Genomic DNA, 18,889 nt, shown 5'->3' with positions numbered 1-18,889 from the left:
TTACACCTATTTTACTTAATAAGAACAAAAGTAAAAAGCAAAGACCATGCATAATTGGTCTTAGAGGACTCCTCCAACCGGTTTTGTGGGCATTAGTAGAGAATTTTATTCTCTTAATTTTTCACTTGTATTCATTCTAATATTACATGCAAAAAGTTCATGTATTTTTCCTCTCTTCTCTCTCTTTAATCTTCATCAAAAAGATGAGTTTTTGATTCAAATTTGTTCAAAAAGATTACTAAAATTATTAATGTAATATATGAGTATTAGTAATCAATTTTAAGGTAAACCACAATATAAATATCTATTACATATTAGTTTGTGAGATTAAGGGATAGTTTTGGGTGCTACTTGGTGGGCTTCTATTTTGAGGTCATGTATGTTCATCCAATATTGGAAAGCTCAAGAACTAACAAGAAGGAGATCTTGTTGGTGCCCATTTAACCGAAATTTATTTGGTGAGAAATTGATTTTCTTATCTCTTTTGTTTTAGTTTGCATGCATAAGATCTAGTTTTAATTTTATGACTAAATTAAAATGAAACATATATGAATATGTTATATAAAGAGATCTAGATTTCTAACAAGCGATATCAAGAGCACAAGGTTGTTTGCATGCAAATCGGTTATTGTTTTTCCGAGTTATATGATTAACAAACAAAACTTATAAATTTGTGTTATTATGATATATCACGAAATTTATTATGCATGCTAAAGTTTTTGATCCTAAAATGTATTTAGGATATTTTGGTTAATTTATGGATTTTTATTGTTCATTTTATATAATATTGGCATTAAAATGTGATTTTTATGATAAAAATGTCATTTTTTGATGATCTGCAAATTTTCATAATTTTATGAGTTTTTATGCTCGAAAAATTAGCTAAAATTGAGAAAATTTTCTGGTCGAAATTTATATGATTAACAAACAAGATGTGTGTAAAATAATAGGCTATAATTAAGTCTTCATGCATGATTTATGGATTTTTGATGAAAAATAGCATAAATAGTGACTTAATTAGTGAAAATTGCTAAAACATACTTCATGACTAAGGAAAAACGTCACATGTTGCATTTTATTATCTTTTTCAGATCTAAAATTGAAAAGTTGATGAATATAATTTTTCTCATGTTTTTATGATTTTTATTGATAAATCCGATAAACCGCAACATTGTTTTTCCCGATAACTTTCGAAATTTTTAACCTAAGTTTTTGAACATTATGAGTGTCATGGTATTTTTCAGAATGTTCATGAGTTTAAATTTCAAATTTCAAATTTATTTGAAATTTTGTGATTTAATTGAAGTTTATAGCTTTTTATTGTAATTTTTGGTCCATTAATGAACAATTTTAGAAATATAAGTTAATTATGGTCAAATAGTTAGTGGAGACTAATTTTGAGTCCTAAGAGGTTAGGGTAATTAACTTGTGCATAAATATGAATTTATGTAATTTATTGTGATTTTAAAAGGTTGAATCACGCAAATCCGTAAAAACCGATTAATATACGATATTGGCTCCTTAAAGGCGATTTAGCATAAAATTGGGCATGTTCATACATATTATAATGCTGCATTTTATTTATGATTGTCATAATTTTATTTTATGTAATTTTGAATTATGTAATTTTACTTAGTATGGCCTTAGTTTTTAATTGGTATTACCCGAAATGTATGGGAATATCGATTCGGTTGTAATTTATTGTGATCTCGTATCACCGTCTTGTAATTTAATAGTTTTTTATTTATTTTAATTACATATGTATAATAGGAAATTATGTAATTTGTTATGTAATTTAATTATTCCGGAGTTCCATAAAGACGGATTCATTCAAGACGGCGATACATAAACATCGTAACTAAAGACAAATATGAATTTTCTTCTAAAAACCTCGAATTAACCATTGCTAAGGATCTCTTGAAAAGAGTATAGATTAAAGTTATTCATTATCAAACAGGTTTTTGATTCTTGACTAACACATCTACTTACAATGGATTGTTTTTCATATACTTAATTAAATTAAGTACCTTGAAGCGATAAATTGTTTTGGTAATTAGATTTGTTGGAAATCAAAATTGACCAAAATAACGCAACCACTTCAATGAAAGTTTTAAGACTAAAACGAACAAATGAAGAGTAATCTTCATGAATTCAATTTTGCTTCTCAAAGCAAAGACTCATTGAAAAGAGTGGGAGCATTCTCTTAAACCGTTAAGATGAGGACGAGGTTCAAGAAGTAAAAATTATAATGGAATTGATATAAGGTAATGTTAAAAGTAAAGTTGTTGAGAATAGCGATACTAAACCTATCAATCCCGACCGATAAAGTTTCCATTGTCTTAAATGTTGGACACAAGAATGGAAACTACCCCAAATTATTGAAGAATCAACAAGTTAGTTGTGGGACATCTAATGGTACCTTCTTCTTTAAATGTTTATTTGATTAAACATAAATTTTGCTAGTACCACTTCGTCAATATTAGAAACCAGTGGAGGTTTTCATCTTTGTATTCGACACATAGGATGATTAGAATATGACGACTAGCAACAATAAAGTCGAGAGATAGAGTCATTGTGTACTAAATCTAGTTTTCTGGTTTGGAGTTGTACTTAATTGTGACTATTAAGTGCATAAACTCTAAATAAGAATATAAACTTGTTAAGATACAAAAGAGGTTTTCACTTTTGTGACCCTATACACCACGATTTGATGTATGGCTATCCCATTATCAAAGTGATTATATTCTAAACCAAACTAGAATGATATATCATGAAGATGATGCAAGACTCAAATTGGTAACCCAAGATTAAACCTTAAATTCTGGAATGATTAACGCAAAGAGTTATCGAGTACTCTTGAAACCATTAGATTGTTAATGGTATATGCGTATCTTGTATTCAAAGCAAGATATCTCGTGCCTTTTGGTTGAAAAGGAGATCTAGGTTGTAAATCATTGATCCAAAATAGGTTGATCATTTTCTTTTACCAACGATTTAGGTTGACACTAATGTGTTCACTTAATAAGGTAAATAGAGAAATCTTTGAAGAAGTTCAAAAGTTCAAAGAAGCACGATTTAGTCGTGATGGGATTATCAAAGTGAAGACTTTGATATAAGCCAAAGGAAATGTGATATAGTATCACAAGTTAATCTCTCTTAGCACGCATTATGGAATAATGTGTGATTGGATAAGAAATTAAACGCTATTCGATATGGTTTGGACTTCAATCAAGTTACTTTGAGTTACTTGATCCTTTTGGGGATTTTATCATTTTGTCTAAATTATTTTTCCACTAAATCGAATCATATGAGATATGAAATGGTAAGGGTACCATGCTTGTAAGTTTTCACAAGAAACAAATGCTCATTTTTCCCTTTCAATTAGCACAAGTAAGACGGGTTTGCGGCTCGTGAAGCTGTCTTTCTAAAAATACAAGTTTATTTCTAGAAGACAGAGTGGGAGAAATTATTCAAGAGACACAAAGAATGATTATTCAAGAGCCACAAAGAATGTTATGTCGCAAGAAACTGGTCTTTCTTGGCTACATGAGACGTTTTGTGTAAGACATTGTTTCTTTAAAACCTAGGAGGTTAAATTCGTCACTTGTTAAAGATGATGAATTCATGCTACTTTTAAGAAAGTAAAAAGCTTACAACTTACAAAGAAATTGTTTGATTCAAGTTAATTACTTCTGGAAAGTAATCAACAAATGACTTACATAAGAGTGTTTAAGTCACAACTCAATACAAGGCTTAGAGCCATGAAAATCCGAAATAAAAGGCTTGATTAGTGTCAAAGGGTTTTGCACTAATAAAGACAGTTTTCAAGGCTTGATTGGTGGCAAAGGGTTTTGCGCTAGTTGAAATGCTTAAGTCTATTTGGATCTTCTTAGGGATTGTGTTTCATTATTATGAAATACATAGCGAGTGAATCTAAAACCCACTTCTTCAATAGAAGGAATGTATTAAATACATGTCTTGAGTTTAGTAGATTCTTGCAATCCTAAGATAATGTGAAACTTAAGAGAGGATCTTAAGTAGGACATCAATGAGTTAGAATCAATGTTTTGATCATGTTATAAAACTTTTCTCGATAAGACGAGAAGTTTTTTTTATACATGGAGTTTAGTGGGAGTTACGGAAATTTTATTTAGTCCGATATGTGGATGACATATTGATCATTGAGAATGATTTAAGACTTTTGGAGTAATATAATACATCTTTAATATCCAGATTTATGAAGATAAATCTACATGATATTAGCATCAATAAGAAGTCTTATGTTGATAAGATTCATGACTAGTTCAATTAAATTGAACATATTTGATCGATTCCATTTGCTTCCGCTGCCGGATCAATTAAATGAGTAATGATGTATAACACTTCATATACTTTGAGTATGATGAATTGTTTTCAAAATCGAATTTAAGTAATCTTTACCAAGTAAGCCATAAAGATTACCCTTAAGTGCTTGCAGAAGCATTAAGGAAGTAAAGCAAAGTGTTTATGATGCAATTTTGTGTAAGGGTGTTACACAAGTGACAATTGACAATTGAGATTGCGCATGGTTTCCGACAAAACCATAATCAAAACACATTAGGATGGTTAAGATACCATTGTGGCTATGATATTTAAGAAATAAATTTTCTAGAATCGTTCTAGGCAATAAAGAACAATGAGAAATGTTTACAACGGAAATTGAGTACACTTGCATTCATGAGATGTGAAAGAAAGATGAGTCCCGCACACTGTGAAAACAGTGGGAGCTATTCTAAGGCTTGAGGGCCTATGTCTTGATTGGATCTCGACACGTACTCAGAAAGTTTTGTAGTGCAAATGTATACATTATAAAGGAAAACGAGTATGTAGTAAGGTTGAGTAAGGTACAAGAAGTTGATGAAACCTACTAACCAAAGCCTTCTCATAGGCTTAACATGATGAGTCATGTCATTTCAATTAAATTGAGATGAATAACTACATAAAAGATCAAATTAGATTATAGAATATGAAGTAGTAATCAAGCATTGACTATTCATATGTGATAATTGTTGGGAAATGTGTCCTCAACAATAGTGCGCTCACATGATTTAAATATCATTATTAAATCTCATTTTAAGAATACATATGGGATGTAATATTTTACAGTCAACTGGTCCACACATATCGGTAATGATTGGCTGACTAGAGTTTGACATTACTGTCGTGCGACGGTGGTGATCGGTTGATCCCCTTAGGTCATACCTATAGGGAAATACTCTTAATTGATTATTTAATTGATCGTATACCGATACGAGTTAATTAAATTACTTAAAATTGACGGATGATTTTGTGAGTAAAATTTACGTATCTTATTGTAAATATGATTAAATAAGACACGGTCTAAGTAATCGAATTATTTTATTACTTGGATGAAATTATTGTTTACAGAAACAATTGAAACGGAATGAATAAATTATTATAAATACAGAATGTTGTAGTTTATAATTTGGAAACATTTTTGGTACGAGTAATTACGAATTACTAGTCGATTTTGTAAATGACATATTTTATGAGTATGTTGATTTTTAATATGATAAAAATACATTGCATTGTAACATGTCATGTAACATGTTACATGTGACAAATTTGACAAATGACAAAATAAAATGGATTCTCCATTTTATACCTAAAACCGAAAATATGGGTGAGTGTATAGTTTATATTGTGTTATTTATTTTTAAATGGAAACACAATCATAACACTAGGTAGTAGGCTTGCATGCCTAGTCTCTTGTGAAGAGCAAAAATGAAAGCTATTGGGCAACCTACCCAAAGCCATTTTTTCGGCCAAAATGAAAAGAAAAGAGAGGGTTTTCTTTTTCCAATTAATTCATTCATACAACAATATAATTTTCTAGTGTAAGAAAATTAATATACTCTCTACATATTGTGAAATCTAGAGAAATAAAATCTCACAAAACACCACTTCTTGACCGAAATTTTCAAGAGCCAAAATACAATTTATTTTGTGTCAATTTTATTGTAAAACTAATATTATTACTAGATCTAAATAGTATTGGTTTATTAAGATGTATTCCTTGGGTATATGCTTTTGGGAGGGATTCTAAATTTGAGTCCTTGTTCATCCATTGAGGAAAGCACAAGAACAAAAGAGAAGGAGATCTCTTTTGTGCCCATATGAACCGAAATCACAATGTAAGAATAATGTTTCTTCCTTGTTTTGTTTTAATGTTTGCATGCATAAGATCATTAGTTAATTTTATGACAAATTAAAAGATAACATATATGAATATGTTGGTATAAAGATCTACTTTTCCTTCAATCGGTATCAAGAGCCATGGTTGTTTGCATGCAAATCGGTTAAAAGTTTTTCCGAGTTATAAGAATAACAAATAAAACTTGTAAAATTTGTGTTATTATGATATATCACGAAATTAATTCATGCATGTTAATATTTCTGGTCCTAAAATGTTTTAGGACATTTTGGTTAATTTTACGGATTTTTATTGTTCATATTATACATTAATGGCATTTAAATATGATTTTATGAGTAAAAATGTCATTTTCGGTCTACAATTAGCTATACTTCGAATTTTTCATTGATTTTTGGATATGTTATCACATATATTATTTTGAGATAACCTGTAAATTTTCATAATTTTTGGACTTGTTATGCTCGAAAAATGGATTTTTCATTATTAAATTCGGATTTAGGTGAAAAATAGGTTAATATGAGTTAAATTTCGAATCTGGTCATAGAAATTTAATATGTTGTCACATGCAATTTTACAAGATGTGTGTAAAATAATTGGCTATAAAGAAGTCCTTTTGCATGATTTATGGATTTTTGAAGAAAAATAGCATAAATAGTGACATTATTAGTGAAAAATTAATAAAACATAATCTATGACTAAGGAAAAATGTCTAATGTTGCTTTTTATTATCTTTTTCAGATCTAAAATTGAAAAGTTAATGAATATAATTTTTCCATGTTTTTATGATTATTTTAGTTAAAACCGATAAACCGCAACATTGTTTTTCCGGAAAAATTTCGAAATTTTTAACCTAAGTTTTTGAATATTATGAGTGTCATGGTATTTTTCCAGAATGTTCATGAGTTTAAAATTTCAAATTTTGAATTTATTTGAAATTTTGGGATTTATTTGAAGTTTATAGCTTATTTTTGTAATTTTTGGTCCAATAATGAACAATTTTAGAAATATGAGTTAATTATGGTCAAATAATTAGTGAAGACTAAATTTTGAGTTCTAAGAGGTTAGGGTAATTAACTTATGCATAAATATGAATTTATGTATTTTTGTGATTATAAAATGTTGAAATCACGCAAATCCGTAAAAACCGAGTAATATACGATATTGGCTAATTAAAGGCGATTTAGCATAAAATTGGGCATGTTCATACATATTATAATGCAGAATTTTCTTTATGATTGTCATAATTTATTTTATGTATTTTTTGAATTATGTAATTTTACTTAGTATGGCCTTAGTTTTAATTGGTATTTCCCGAAATGTATGGGAATATCGATTCGGTTGTAATTTTATTGTGATCTCGTATCACTGTTTTGTAATTTAATAAATTTATTTTATTTTAGTTACAAATGTATAATAGGAAATTATGTAATTTATTATGTAAATTTTATTCATTCCGGAGTTCCCAAAGACGGATTTCTTCAAGATGGCGATACATGAAGACGGTGTTACCTCGAGATGCGTGCCACAACCGAAGTTCAAGGGACCAATGGAGTTGGTTTCGAATATGTAATAGTTAAATAGTTTTTCTATTTTAGGAAAGGCCATACTAGGATTTATTTATTTTATGCTTTGCATTTTATTTATATGTCACATGCATCGCTAAATCGCCATAACTAAAACATTCATTGTCATTTTATCGAGTTTATCGACCGTGTCAATTAGAATTATCGTAGTTCACCGCTTTAGTTCACTTAAAACGTGATAGATAATAAATTGACATGACCTCTCGCTAAAACAATTAATTGAGACATAGCCTTACCAAATAGTAGAAACCATGAAAACCTATTTCGTGAGGGAGTGCACTCGGCCACACCGGGGTACAAACCTTGTTACGTAGGGGAAGTGGGTGATAAATGTCTATCCACCGAATTCATGTTGATAAGGGTTTCATCGGCCACACCGTGCCCAAGTTAATGTGGGTTTGGATCATGGACACATTTATTCGAAATTTGGATTGAACTCAACAAAAGTTTTTCGATAAGGGTTTTATCGGCCACACCGTCCCCTTGTTGAATGTGTTTTGGGCTAAAGATATATGTTAATGTAATATTATCGACCAAGAGTTCTAAAAGTAGAATCGCTTAAAGCGTTAATCCACCGAGTTATATTGATAAGGGTTTCATCGGCCACACCGTGCCCAAGTTAATATGAATTTGGGTCTTGGAATCATTTATCATAGTTGGGTAGAGGTCAGTATGTAAATGCTTTACTTGTTATTTACAAGTATTAATAAAACGATAAATGTCAAGTTTTCCATTATTCCGTTATCATATTGTTCTATTTCTTTACCACAATTCATATACGATATCATTTCGATTCAAATCTCCATTAAAACATCGTAACTAAAGACAAAATTTGAATTTTTCCTTCTAAAAACCTCGTTTTAACCATTGCTAAGGATCTCTTGCAAGGAGTATAGATTAATGTTATTCATTATCAAACAGGTTTTTGATTCTAGACTAACACATCTACTTACAATGGATTGTTTTTCATATACTTAATTGAATTAAGTACCTTGAAGCAATAAATTGTTTTGGTAATTAGTTTTGTCAGAATTCGTAATTGACCAAAATAACGCAACCACTTCAATGAAAGTTTTAAGACTAAAACGATTGAATTGAAGAGTAATCTTTATAAGATTCACCTTTGCTTCTCTAAGTAAAGACTCATTGAAATGAGTGGGAGCATTCTCTTAAACCGTTAAGATGAGGACGAGGTTAAAGAAGTAAAATTAGTATGGAATTGATACAAGGTTATGTTAAAGGTAAAGTTGTTGAGAATGACGATACTAAACCTATCAATCCCGACCGATAAAGTTTCCATTGTCTTAACTGTTGGACACGAGAAAGGAAACTACCCCAAATTATTGAAGAATCAACAAGTTAGTTGTGGGACATCTAATGGGATCTTCTTCTTTAAATGTTTATATGATTGACATAAATTTTGCTAGTACTATGACACGTCTGTCGCGTACCTGTCAAAAATAACCAACTGGCCAACTAACTAATATAGCTAGGGAAGTCGGGTCGAATCCACAGAGAGGTAGGAAATTGACTGCTAAAACTAGGCTCGTCTAAGTAACCAATTTTGGGGGTTTATAAATTGTGATTTCTAAACTAACAGAGTAAGGAAAAGAGAAATAAAAGGAGGAGTTAACAGATAAAAGAGGATAGCTAAGACAAGCGGTTCACCATAATTATCTGGTCGAGTAATCTAGATCCCAGGTCAATGCGGTACAGTCTAAGGGGTAGCGAACGTCACCTTTCGGTCCTTAATTCACCCTAAAGTGTAAACAGTTTAACTTTCGCCCTCATTGCAATACTCTATTGTTCGCTACTAGTCTCCCCCTTCCAACCTTTCGGTCCAGGTCAAGGTCCACTAAGAATAAGGGTCTAATTGCGTCGACTCAATTAGGCAATTACAGTTATTTGTAGCATTTAAGCAACAAAGACGGTACCGGTATTAACCTAGTAAATCGATTACTCTCCCTTCAAATCATGGGTCCCCTATAGTCTTAGCATAGGAAATTAGCTACTCATAATTGTCAGATTAACAATAACAATGACCAAACAATTAAAACTAAACATGATGAATAATCTAATTGATTGAACGATTATAAGGTAAAGAGAGAAAAGGAATTAAAAACAATAAATACGATAAAGGAATAATTAAATTGATAATACCGAATCCGAGTAGCAAGGTAGAGAGTAGAATTCCAAAAGAACAGTGACCAAAGTAACAGATGAAAATGTACGTCGTAAAAGAGATGGGAGTAACGTAGTGTTCTCCTCAGTCTTATACTGTAAAAACATCTTAAACCTAATCTATGGACTGATTACAAAAGCCCATAAAAGATTAGGCGGAAATAAACCAAAAACACACGAAATCCCCTCGATCGAGTAAGATGATTACTCGATCGACGTCCAAGTCACTCGATCGAGCTAGGACATCCTCTCGATCGAGCACTGCCTGCTGAACCTCCTCGATCGACTCCATGAACTGGTCGATCGACCAATATTGAGTGTATAAAGCATTCGATCGAGCACTAGAGCACTCGATCGAGCTATATAGGCGCATCAGGACTTGAAAATCTTCCTTAACTCAGCTCATACGTCCTCCAAGTGTAGGATTCCTAAACTCCGGCTCCTTATTTCCCATGAATGCATACAATCAGGACAATTAAGGCTCGATTTAGCTCCTCCTCGGTCAATTCCTGCAAATTACAATAAACGGACCAAAGTAGAATATTCGGGGGTATTTGTAGCCAGATGCTACATAAAAAGCACAAGAATGCGTGTAAAAAAGAGGTGAAAACCTTATATAAAAGACACGCATCAAATCTCCCCAAACCAAACCTTTGCTTGTCCCCAAGCAAATATGAATGCAACTAAGGGTGAACAATAGAACGGGACCAACGCATCAGCTACAAATCATCCACTAGAACCAATTTTAATGCAACAAAATGACAAGGTGGCAACTGAGAAGTGCAAACGAGTTAAATTAATGTTTCAAGCTTACTGAACCGTCGACCTTGCAAGATTCAAAGATGTCGGACTCTCACAGGTCGCTCGTCACTCAAAATCAGGTACAAGGTGAGGATATATGTGAAAGATAGGAAAAAGCAAGACACTCACCTAACTCGACCTATAAGAACATGCATGCAGTTAACATGAATAAAGTCTCTACAACCGTACATACGCATTCCAACCATACTAGTGACCAAGACACGTGCCGAGGACTTACATTTGGGTTAGTGAGGTGATGGGTAAGAAGGGGCCAAAATGTATTTGGATATGTGGGGTTAATAGCTAGGCTAGCAACAACGGATCCAAAAATAGACTGCATCCCAACTTCGTACTCATAACAGCAAGATGAAATGGTGCAAAATTATGCACTAAACTCACCAAACATCAAAAGCCGTCAACTCCCCATAAAAAAAAATAAGGCATGGGAGTGTGAAACAATGTGCAATTCTCATTTTTTTCTTCTTTCATTCTCTTTTTTTTTTTCATTTGAATTTTTCTGTCTCTTTTTCGCTTTCTTTCCTTTTTTCGTTTTTTTTTTTTTTTTTTTTTTTTTTTCAATTCAACACATTTTCTTTTCTTTCCCTTCAATTCTTCCACCATCTTCTGAAATCGGATGAAATAACCATATTGCAATAACACATTCCAAGAACTACTCGTTACTAGCTCATTAGAGTAGGAAATATTATAGAAAGTAGTTGATAGGACAAAAAGGCAATTTGGCTATGTGAGGTTCATGGGTAGAATGAAACAAGGGGAACTGCCTCTCCTAACACGTGTCACCATCCACAGACCGAATGCATACAGGTATTAAGAAGACTAGACTCATGCTTATGCAAATTGATGTTACATGTCTTAAAGAGAGTACTACTCACATCCTAAATGAAACTGGTCATGAATGTCACCAGTTTGTAAAGCTCTAACCTCAGAATGTATTGTAGCTTGCCGACATGAAGAATCAAGTCTATTCGTTCAGATAAGAGAGAAACAAAAACTCGTAGATTATGCACATAAACATGCCAGCTAAATGTCAAGAATATGCCAGGCTCAAGTAAGGATTCAAGGTAGCGTCAATGTTCAAACGTTCCGACTCAATTTAAACATGAAATTTTTTCAAAACTTTTGAATTTTTTTGATTTTTGTATATGAATTTTCTGAATTAAATAAAACAACAATGCATGCGGAGATAAATAAACGTGCAAGCAAAAATGCAAGAAACATGCAGACACAGATATGGATGCATACCTCCCCAAACCAAACCGTACAATGCCCTCATTGTACCAAAAATAGGGAAAGAAATGCAACTGAAAGGAACAGGAGAAGTGGAGTTGGGAACTTACAAAACGTCATAAGGAGGGACCTCCCCAAACCGACCATGAACATGGGAGGTCAAAGAAAGTCAAACAGTGGCCTTGTAGACGTAAAAAAAATGGGGTGGAAGTCATAGCTACTCGATCGAGCGCCGGAACAGCTCGATCGAGTGAACCAGTGTATGGGAAGGGCTCGATCGAGTGACAACCCACTCGATCGAGTAAGCATGGTTATGGATCTGGTCGATCGAGGACATCATCCCTCGATCGAGTAGCAGCCGCGTCAGAAAGTGCTCGATCGAGCTCAAAATCCTTCGATCGAGTACTTTTAATCTGCAAGAGACGCATAAAAGCAAGGAAGCACAAAAATTGTTCAAAAAGCAGCGTCTAAAGTTTAACGTAAAGCTAAAGAAAAATAAATAGTTCAACAAAAAGTACAAAAAGACTGTCCGGGCTGCCTCCCGGAGAGCGCTGGTTTAAGAGGTCCCGCACGACCTTTTTCGGTATCAAGTGGCGGCGCGTCGAGCTTGTCGAAGCGCAGGACTTCAACGCGGTTGTCCGCTTCACTCGCCTCATGGTAGTGCTTCACATATTGGCCATTCACCTTGAATCTATGACCCTCGGAATCTTCAAGCTCCACGGATCCAAACTTAGTGACGGCTGTCACCGTATATGGACCACTCCACCTGGACTTCAGCTTGCCAGGAAACAGTCTCAATCGGGCATTAAACAAAGAACACCTTCTCGCCCCACATGAAACTCCCGAGGTAGGATTCTCTTGTCATGCCATCTCTTCGTCTTTTCCTTGTAAATGCGCGAGCTGTCATAGGCATTAAGCCTAAACTCCTCTAATTCATCTAGCTGCAAAAGACGATTCTGACCACACAGCTTAGGATCATAATTAAGCTCACGAATTGCCCACCAGGCCTTACATTCCACTCACGAGGTAAGTGACACGATTTCCCATAAACTAACCTATAAGGTGATGCACCAATTGGTGTCTTAAAGGCGGTTCTATAAGCCCATAATGTGTCATCTAGCTTAAGACTTGATCTTTCCGTGATTTAGAAACTACTTTAGACAAGATCTCCTTCAGCTCGCGATTAGAGACCTCTACCCGACCACTAGTTTGGGGATGATACCCCAAACCGCGCCGTGTTGGACACCAACTCTGCATGTATGGAAGTGAGTTTCTTTTCCTTAAAATGCATCCCCCCATCACTAATGACGACCCTAGGGACACCAAAGCGGGGGAATATGATCTTTTTGAACATTTTTATCACGGTCTTACCATCACAATGAGGTGAAGCAATTGCCTCAACCCATTTTGACACATAGTCTACTGACTACTAAAATGTACTGTTACCTTTTTCTTGCGGACGGGAACGGTCCTTGGAAATCAATGCCCCAGACATCGAAAACCTCAACCTCTAGGATGCCGTTTTGTGGCATCTCATGTCTCTTCGAAATATTCCCTGATCGTTGGCATGCATCACAAGCTGAAACAAAAGACTTGGCGTCAGCAAACAAAGAAGGCCAGTAAAAACCAGACTGAAGTACCTTAGCCACGGTGCGCGATGGACCGTGGTGACCACCATATGAAGAGGAGTGACAGCCTTCCAGGACTATTTTGGTCTCCCACTGCGGAATACACCGTCTGTAGAGACCGTCTGCACATTCCTTAAACAAGTAAGGGTCATCCGGAAATCGCTTAGCGTTATACGTAAAACGCTTCTTCTGGCGAGAAGAAAGGTCGGGCGCTGACTTGCCACCGACAACGAAGTTAGCTATATCTCGCATACCAGGGTTCCTGGTCAACAATAGACGATATAACAACAATTAAAGTATCGTCGGGGAAAAGAATCATCAATAGGAGAGAATCTTCCCCTTCTTGTCGCATCGATCGCGACAAGTGATCGCCTACAACGTTCTCGGCCCCTTTCTTATCCTTGATCTGCAGGTCAAACTTCTGAAGAAGGAGTATCCATCTAAGTAGCCGCGGTTTAGCCTCCTTCTTGGCAAGGAGATGCCTCAAAGCTGCATGGTCAGTAAAAACAGTGACTTCTGACCCAACTAAATAAGTACGAAACTTCTCTAAGGCATAAACTACAGCTAACAGCTCCTTCTCAGTGGTAGTGTACTTCACTTGAGCCTCATCCAGAGTTCGGCTCGCATAGTAAATAGCATTCAGGGCTTTGTCTTTCCTCTGGCCTAGCACCGCTCCTAGTACATAGTCGCTCGCGTCGCACATGATCTCGAACGGCAAGTCCCAATTGGGAGGTTGTATGATCGGCGCGGAGACTAAGGCCTGCTTTAACCTGTTAAAAGCGGAAAGACAAGCGTCGATAAACACAAAAGGGGCATCTTTAAGCAACATTTGTGTAAGTGGTTTAGCAATTTTGGAGAAATCCTTGATAAACCGGCGATAAAAGCCAGCGTGGCCAAGGAAGCTCCTCACCCCCTTAACATTAACAGGAGGTGGTAATTCTTTGAATCACTTCCACCTTTGCTTTGTCAACTTCTATTCCCCTATCGAAACCAAGTGCCCTAAGACAACTCCCTCGTTGACCATAAAGTGGCACTTCTCCCGATTCAAAGACAAGGTTAACCTCAATACAAATACGCAACACTTTCTCAAGGTTAGACAGACGATCGGAAAAATCACTTCCATATACACTGAAATCGTCCATAAAAACTTCCATGATAGACTCAATATACTCTGAAAATATCCCCATCATACACCTTTGGAAGGTGGCGGGGGCATTGCACAAACCAAAAGGCATTCTGCGATACGCAAAAACGCCCTTAGGACAGGTAAATGTAGTCTTGGCACGATCGTGCGGGTGAATAGGGATCCGAAAGAACCCGAATACCCATCTAAATAGCGAGAAAAATTTATGAGAGGCTAACCTTTCTACCATTTGATCAATAAAAGGAAGGGGGAAGTGGTCTTTCTTAGTGGCGGCATTCGGTTTGCCTCGTAGTCTATGCACATCCGCCAACCGGTCACTACTCGGGTAGGTATTAATTCATTTTTCTCATTCTTAACTACGATTTGTCCCTCCTTTCTTCGGGACTACCTGTACTGGGCTTACCCATCTAGAATTACCTACCGAATAGATAATACCGCATCCAGCAGACTTCATTACCTCGGCCATCACAACATCCCGCATCTTCGGTTCAGCCGACGCGACCTTGTCTCGCAAGGTTTGTGATCCTCCTCCAGCTCTATCCTGTGCATACAAATATCGGGACTAATCCCCGTGATATCATCCTTTGAATAACCCATTGCCTTCTGTTTTTCTTAAGTACTGACTAACAAAGAGGTTAGCGATCATCACTAAGCTTGGCACTAACAATGACCGGATCTTGCTCCGTATCGTCTAGAAAAGCGTATTTAAGATGAGATGGGAGAGGCTTACGTTCCGGTACCTTTACCTCAATGGAGCAAAGAGTGCTGATCATTTGTTCCACCTGCTCTCCCTCGTGCTCATCTAGATCATCAACAAGCAAATCCAACGCAGCGTCATCGTCCCTCGGGCTATCCGCACACTCATCAAAAAGCATGAGAGCTTCCAGTGGGTCCTTCATAAAAGAACCCGACCAGAAGTCATAAATAGACTCATCAATGATATCGACCGAATAACAAGTGTCCTCTATCATTGGGTGGGCTAAAGTACTAGGCAAACTGAATGTGATAGCGTCATCCCCCTCGCAAGAGTCGACGCCCTTGTCGACATTAATAACGGCCTCATTTGTACAAAGGAACGGTCTTCCTAAAATAATTTGGGTCCGGGTGTCCTCAGCTATATCCAAAACAATGAAATCTACGGGGATGTAAAGCTTGCCTATTTTCACAGGCACATCCTCCAAGACACCTAAAGGTCTCCTAACAGATCTATCGGCCATCTGTAGGGTAATGTTAGTCACCTTGAAGTGACTCATCTTCAATTGCTTGCAAACAAGAAGGGGCATGACACTGACACTGGCACCTAAATCGCAAAGGGCGTTATCAATAACCATATTACCTATGACACAGGTAATAGAAAAGCTGCCCGGGTCTTTCATTTTTGGAGGGGCCTTATTTAACAGTAGGTTACTAGACTCTTCCATAAATGAAATCGTCTCAAATTCGCTCAAATTCCTCTTACGCGTCACAATATCCTTCATAAACTTAGCGTAAGTAGGAACCTGAGTAACAAGTTCAGAAAAAGGGACAGTTACCTGAAGGTTCTTCACGATGTCCACGAACTTACCGTACTGTTGCTCGACCCTTGCGTCCTTCAGACGACTTGGGAAGGGTACCCTGGTAGCGATAAGTGGTCCCGCAACCTTTCCTTTACCCTTATCAACGCGTGACGTCTCCACAGCAGGGGAAGATGACACGGTGGCGGTATTAGATACTGAATTAGGAATTCCGCCACTTAATGCACTGGATCGAGTACCTTTACTGGTCGATCGACCAGTTTCTTCTTCAATATCACTCGATCGACCTATCTTGACACTCGATCGAGTGTCTTCTTCAGCATGGTCTCTCGATCGAGTAACTTGGAGTTCTGTACTTCTCGATCGACCGCCAGTGTCACTCGATCGAGTGACTGGATGATTAGAACCGCTCGATCGAGTAGATGAGTTGCTCGATCGAGTGGTTACTGCACACGCAGCAAGTATTTCCTGCAAGAACTCGTCTAAATCATCATCTGAATCATCATTAGCTGCCAATATTTTGTCTTCTTCATGAGGAGGGTCATTTTGGAAGTTCATTGCACCGATCGGATCGCAAATTGGAATAAACTTGGCTTGATCCGTCGCTTTGTGTCAATCGTGCGACTTGTTCTTTCAATTCGATATGACCGTATCGATTTTCGTGACATACTCAAAGATAATGGATTTCAACTCGGCAATTTCTTCTCTTGAAGAGGGAGACACCGGTCGTGGTACCGGTGTAGGAAGGGTAGAAACGCTCTTTATCTCGTCATATAACTGGGAGAAAGGAACTCCCTGCTTGAACTTATTATATGCAAGGGCACGCTCCACACCTGCCGTACATTCAAAAAGATCGTGCCCTTCCTCGCCGCATCTACCACATGGCTCTGTATGCTCAGAATCGTAGGCATTTTGGCAAATAGGCTACTAACCCGCAAAACTACTCAAAGCTTCGCAAAGAAAATGAGATCAGCCTCAAGGAATGAATTCCTTGAGACGAGAGACAAACTTAATTTAAGCAACAAAAAATGCGCCACCTCCCCGGCAACGGCGCCAAAATTTGACACGTCTGTCGCGTGCACTGTCAAAAATAACCAACTGGCCAACTAACTAATATAGCTAGGGAAGTCGGGTCGAATCCACGGAGAGGTAGGAAATTGATTTGCTAAAACTAGGCTCGTCTAAGTAACCAATTTTGGGGTTTATAAATTGTGATTTCTAAACTAACAGAGTAAGGAAAAGAGAAATAAAAGGAGGAGTTAACAGATAAAAGAGGATAGCTAAGACAAGCGGTTCACCATAATTATCTGGTCGAGTAATCTAGATCCCAGGTCAATGCGGTACAGTCTAAGGGGTAGCGAACGTCACCTTTCGGTCCTTAATTCACCCTAAAGTGTAAACAGTTTAACTTTCGCCCTCGCTGCAATACTCTATTGTTCGCTACTAGTCTCCCCCTTCCAACCTTTCGGTCCAGGTCAAGGTCCACTAAGAATAAGGGTCTAATTGCGTCGACTCAATTAGGCAATTACAGTTATTTGTAGCATTTAAGCAACAAAGACGGTACCGGTATTAACCTAGTAAATCGATTACTCTCCCTTCAAATCATGGGTCCCCTATAGTCTTAGCATAGGAAATTAGCTACTCATAATTGTCAGATTAACAATAACAATGACCAAACAATTAAAACTAAACATGATGAATAATCTAATTGATTGAACGATTATAAGGTAAAGAGAGAAAAGGAATTAAAAACAATAAATACGATAAAGGAATAATTAAATTGATAATACCGAATCCGAGTAGCAAGGTAGAGAGTAGAATTCCAAAAGAACAAAGTGACCAAAGTAATGAGATGAAAATGTACGTCGTAAAAAGAGATGGGAGTAACGTAGTGTTCTCCTCGATCTTATCTTTGTAAAAACATCTTAAACCTAATCTATGGACTGATTACAAAAGCCCATAAAAGATTAGGCGGAAATAAACCAAAAACACACGAAATCCCCTCGATCGAGTAAGATGATTACTCGATCGACGTCCAAGTCACTCGATCGAGCTAGGACATCCTCTCGATCGAGCACGCCGCTTGAACCTCCTCGATCGACTCCATGAATCGGTCGATCGACCAATATTGAGTGTATAAAGCATTCGATCGAGCACTAGAGCACTCGATCGAGCTATATAGGCGCATCAGGACTTGAAAATCTTCCTTAACTCAGCTCATACGTCCTCCAAGTGTAGGATTCCTAAACTCCGGCTCCTTATTTCCCATGAATGCATACAATCAGGACAATTAAGGCTCGATTTAGCTCCTCCTCGGTCAATTCCTGCAAATTACAATAAACGGACCAAAGTAGAATATTCGGGGGTATTTGTAGCCAGATGCTACATAAAAAGCACAAGAATGCGTGTAAAAAAGAGGTGAAAACCTTATATAAAAGACACGCATCATACTACTTCGTCAATATTAGAAACCGGTGGTGGTTTTCATCATTATGTTTGATACATGGGATGATAAGAATATGACGACTAGAAACAATAATGTCGAGAGATAGAGTAATTGTGTACTCAATCTAGTT

This window comes from Silene latifolia, chromosome 5 (assembly GCF_048544455.1).
Source record: "Silene latifolia isolate original U9 population chromosome 5, ASM4854445v1, whole genome shotgun sequence".
Taxonomy (NCBI): Eukaryota; Viridiplantae; Streptophyta; class Magnoliopsida; order Caryophyllales; family Caryophyllaceae; genus Silene; species Silene latifolia.
The sequence above is the reverse complement of the archived record's forward strand: the minus strand, read 5'-3'. Positions refer to the sequence as shown.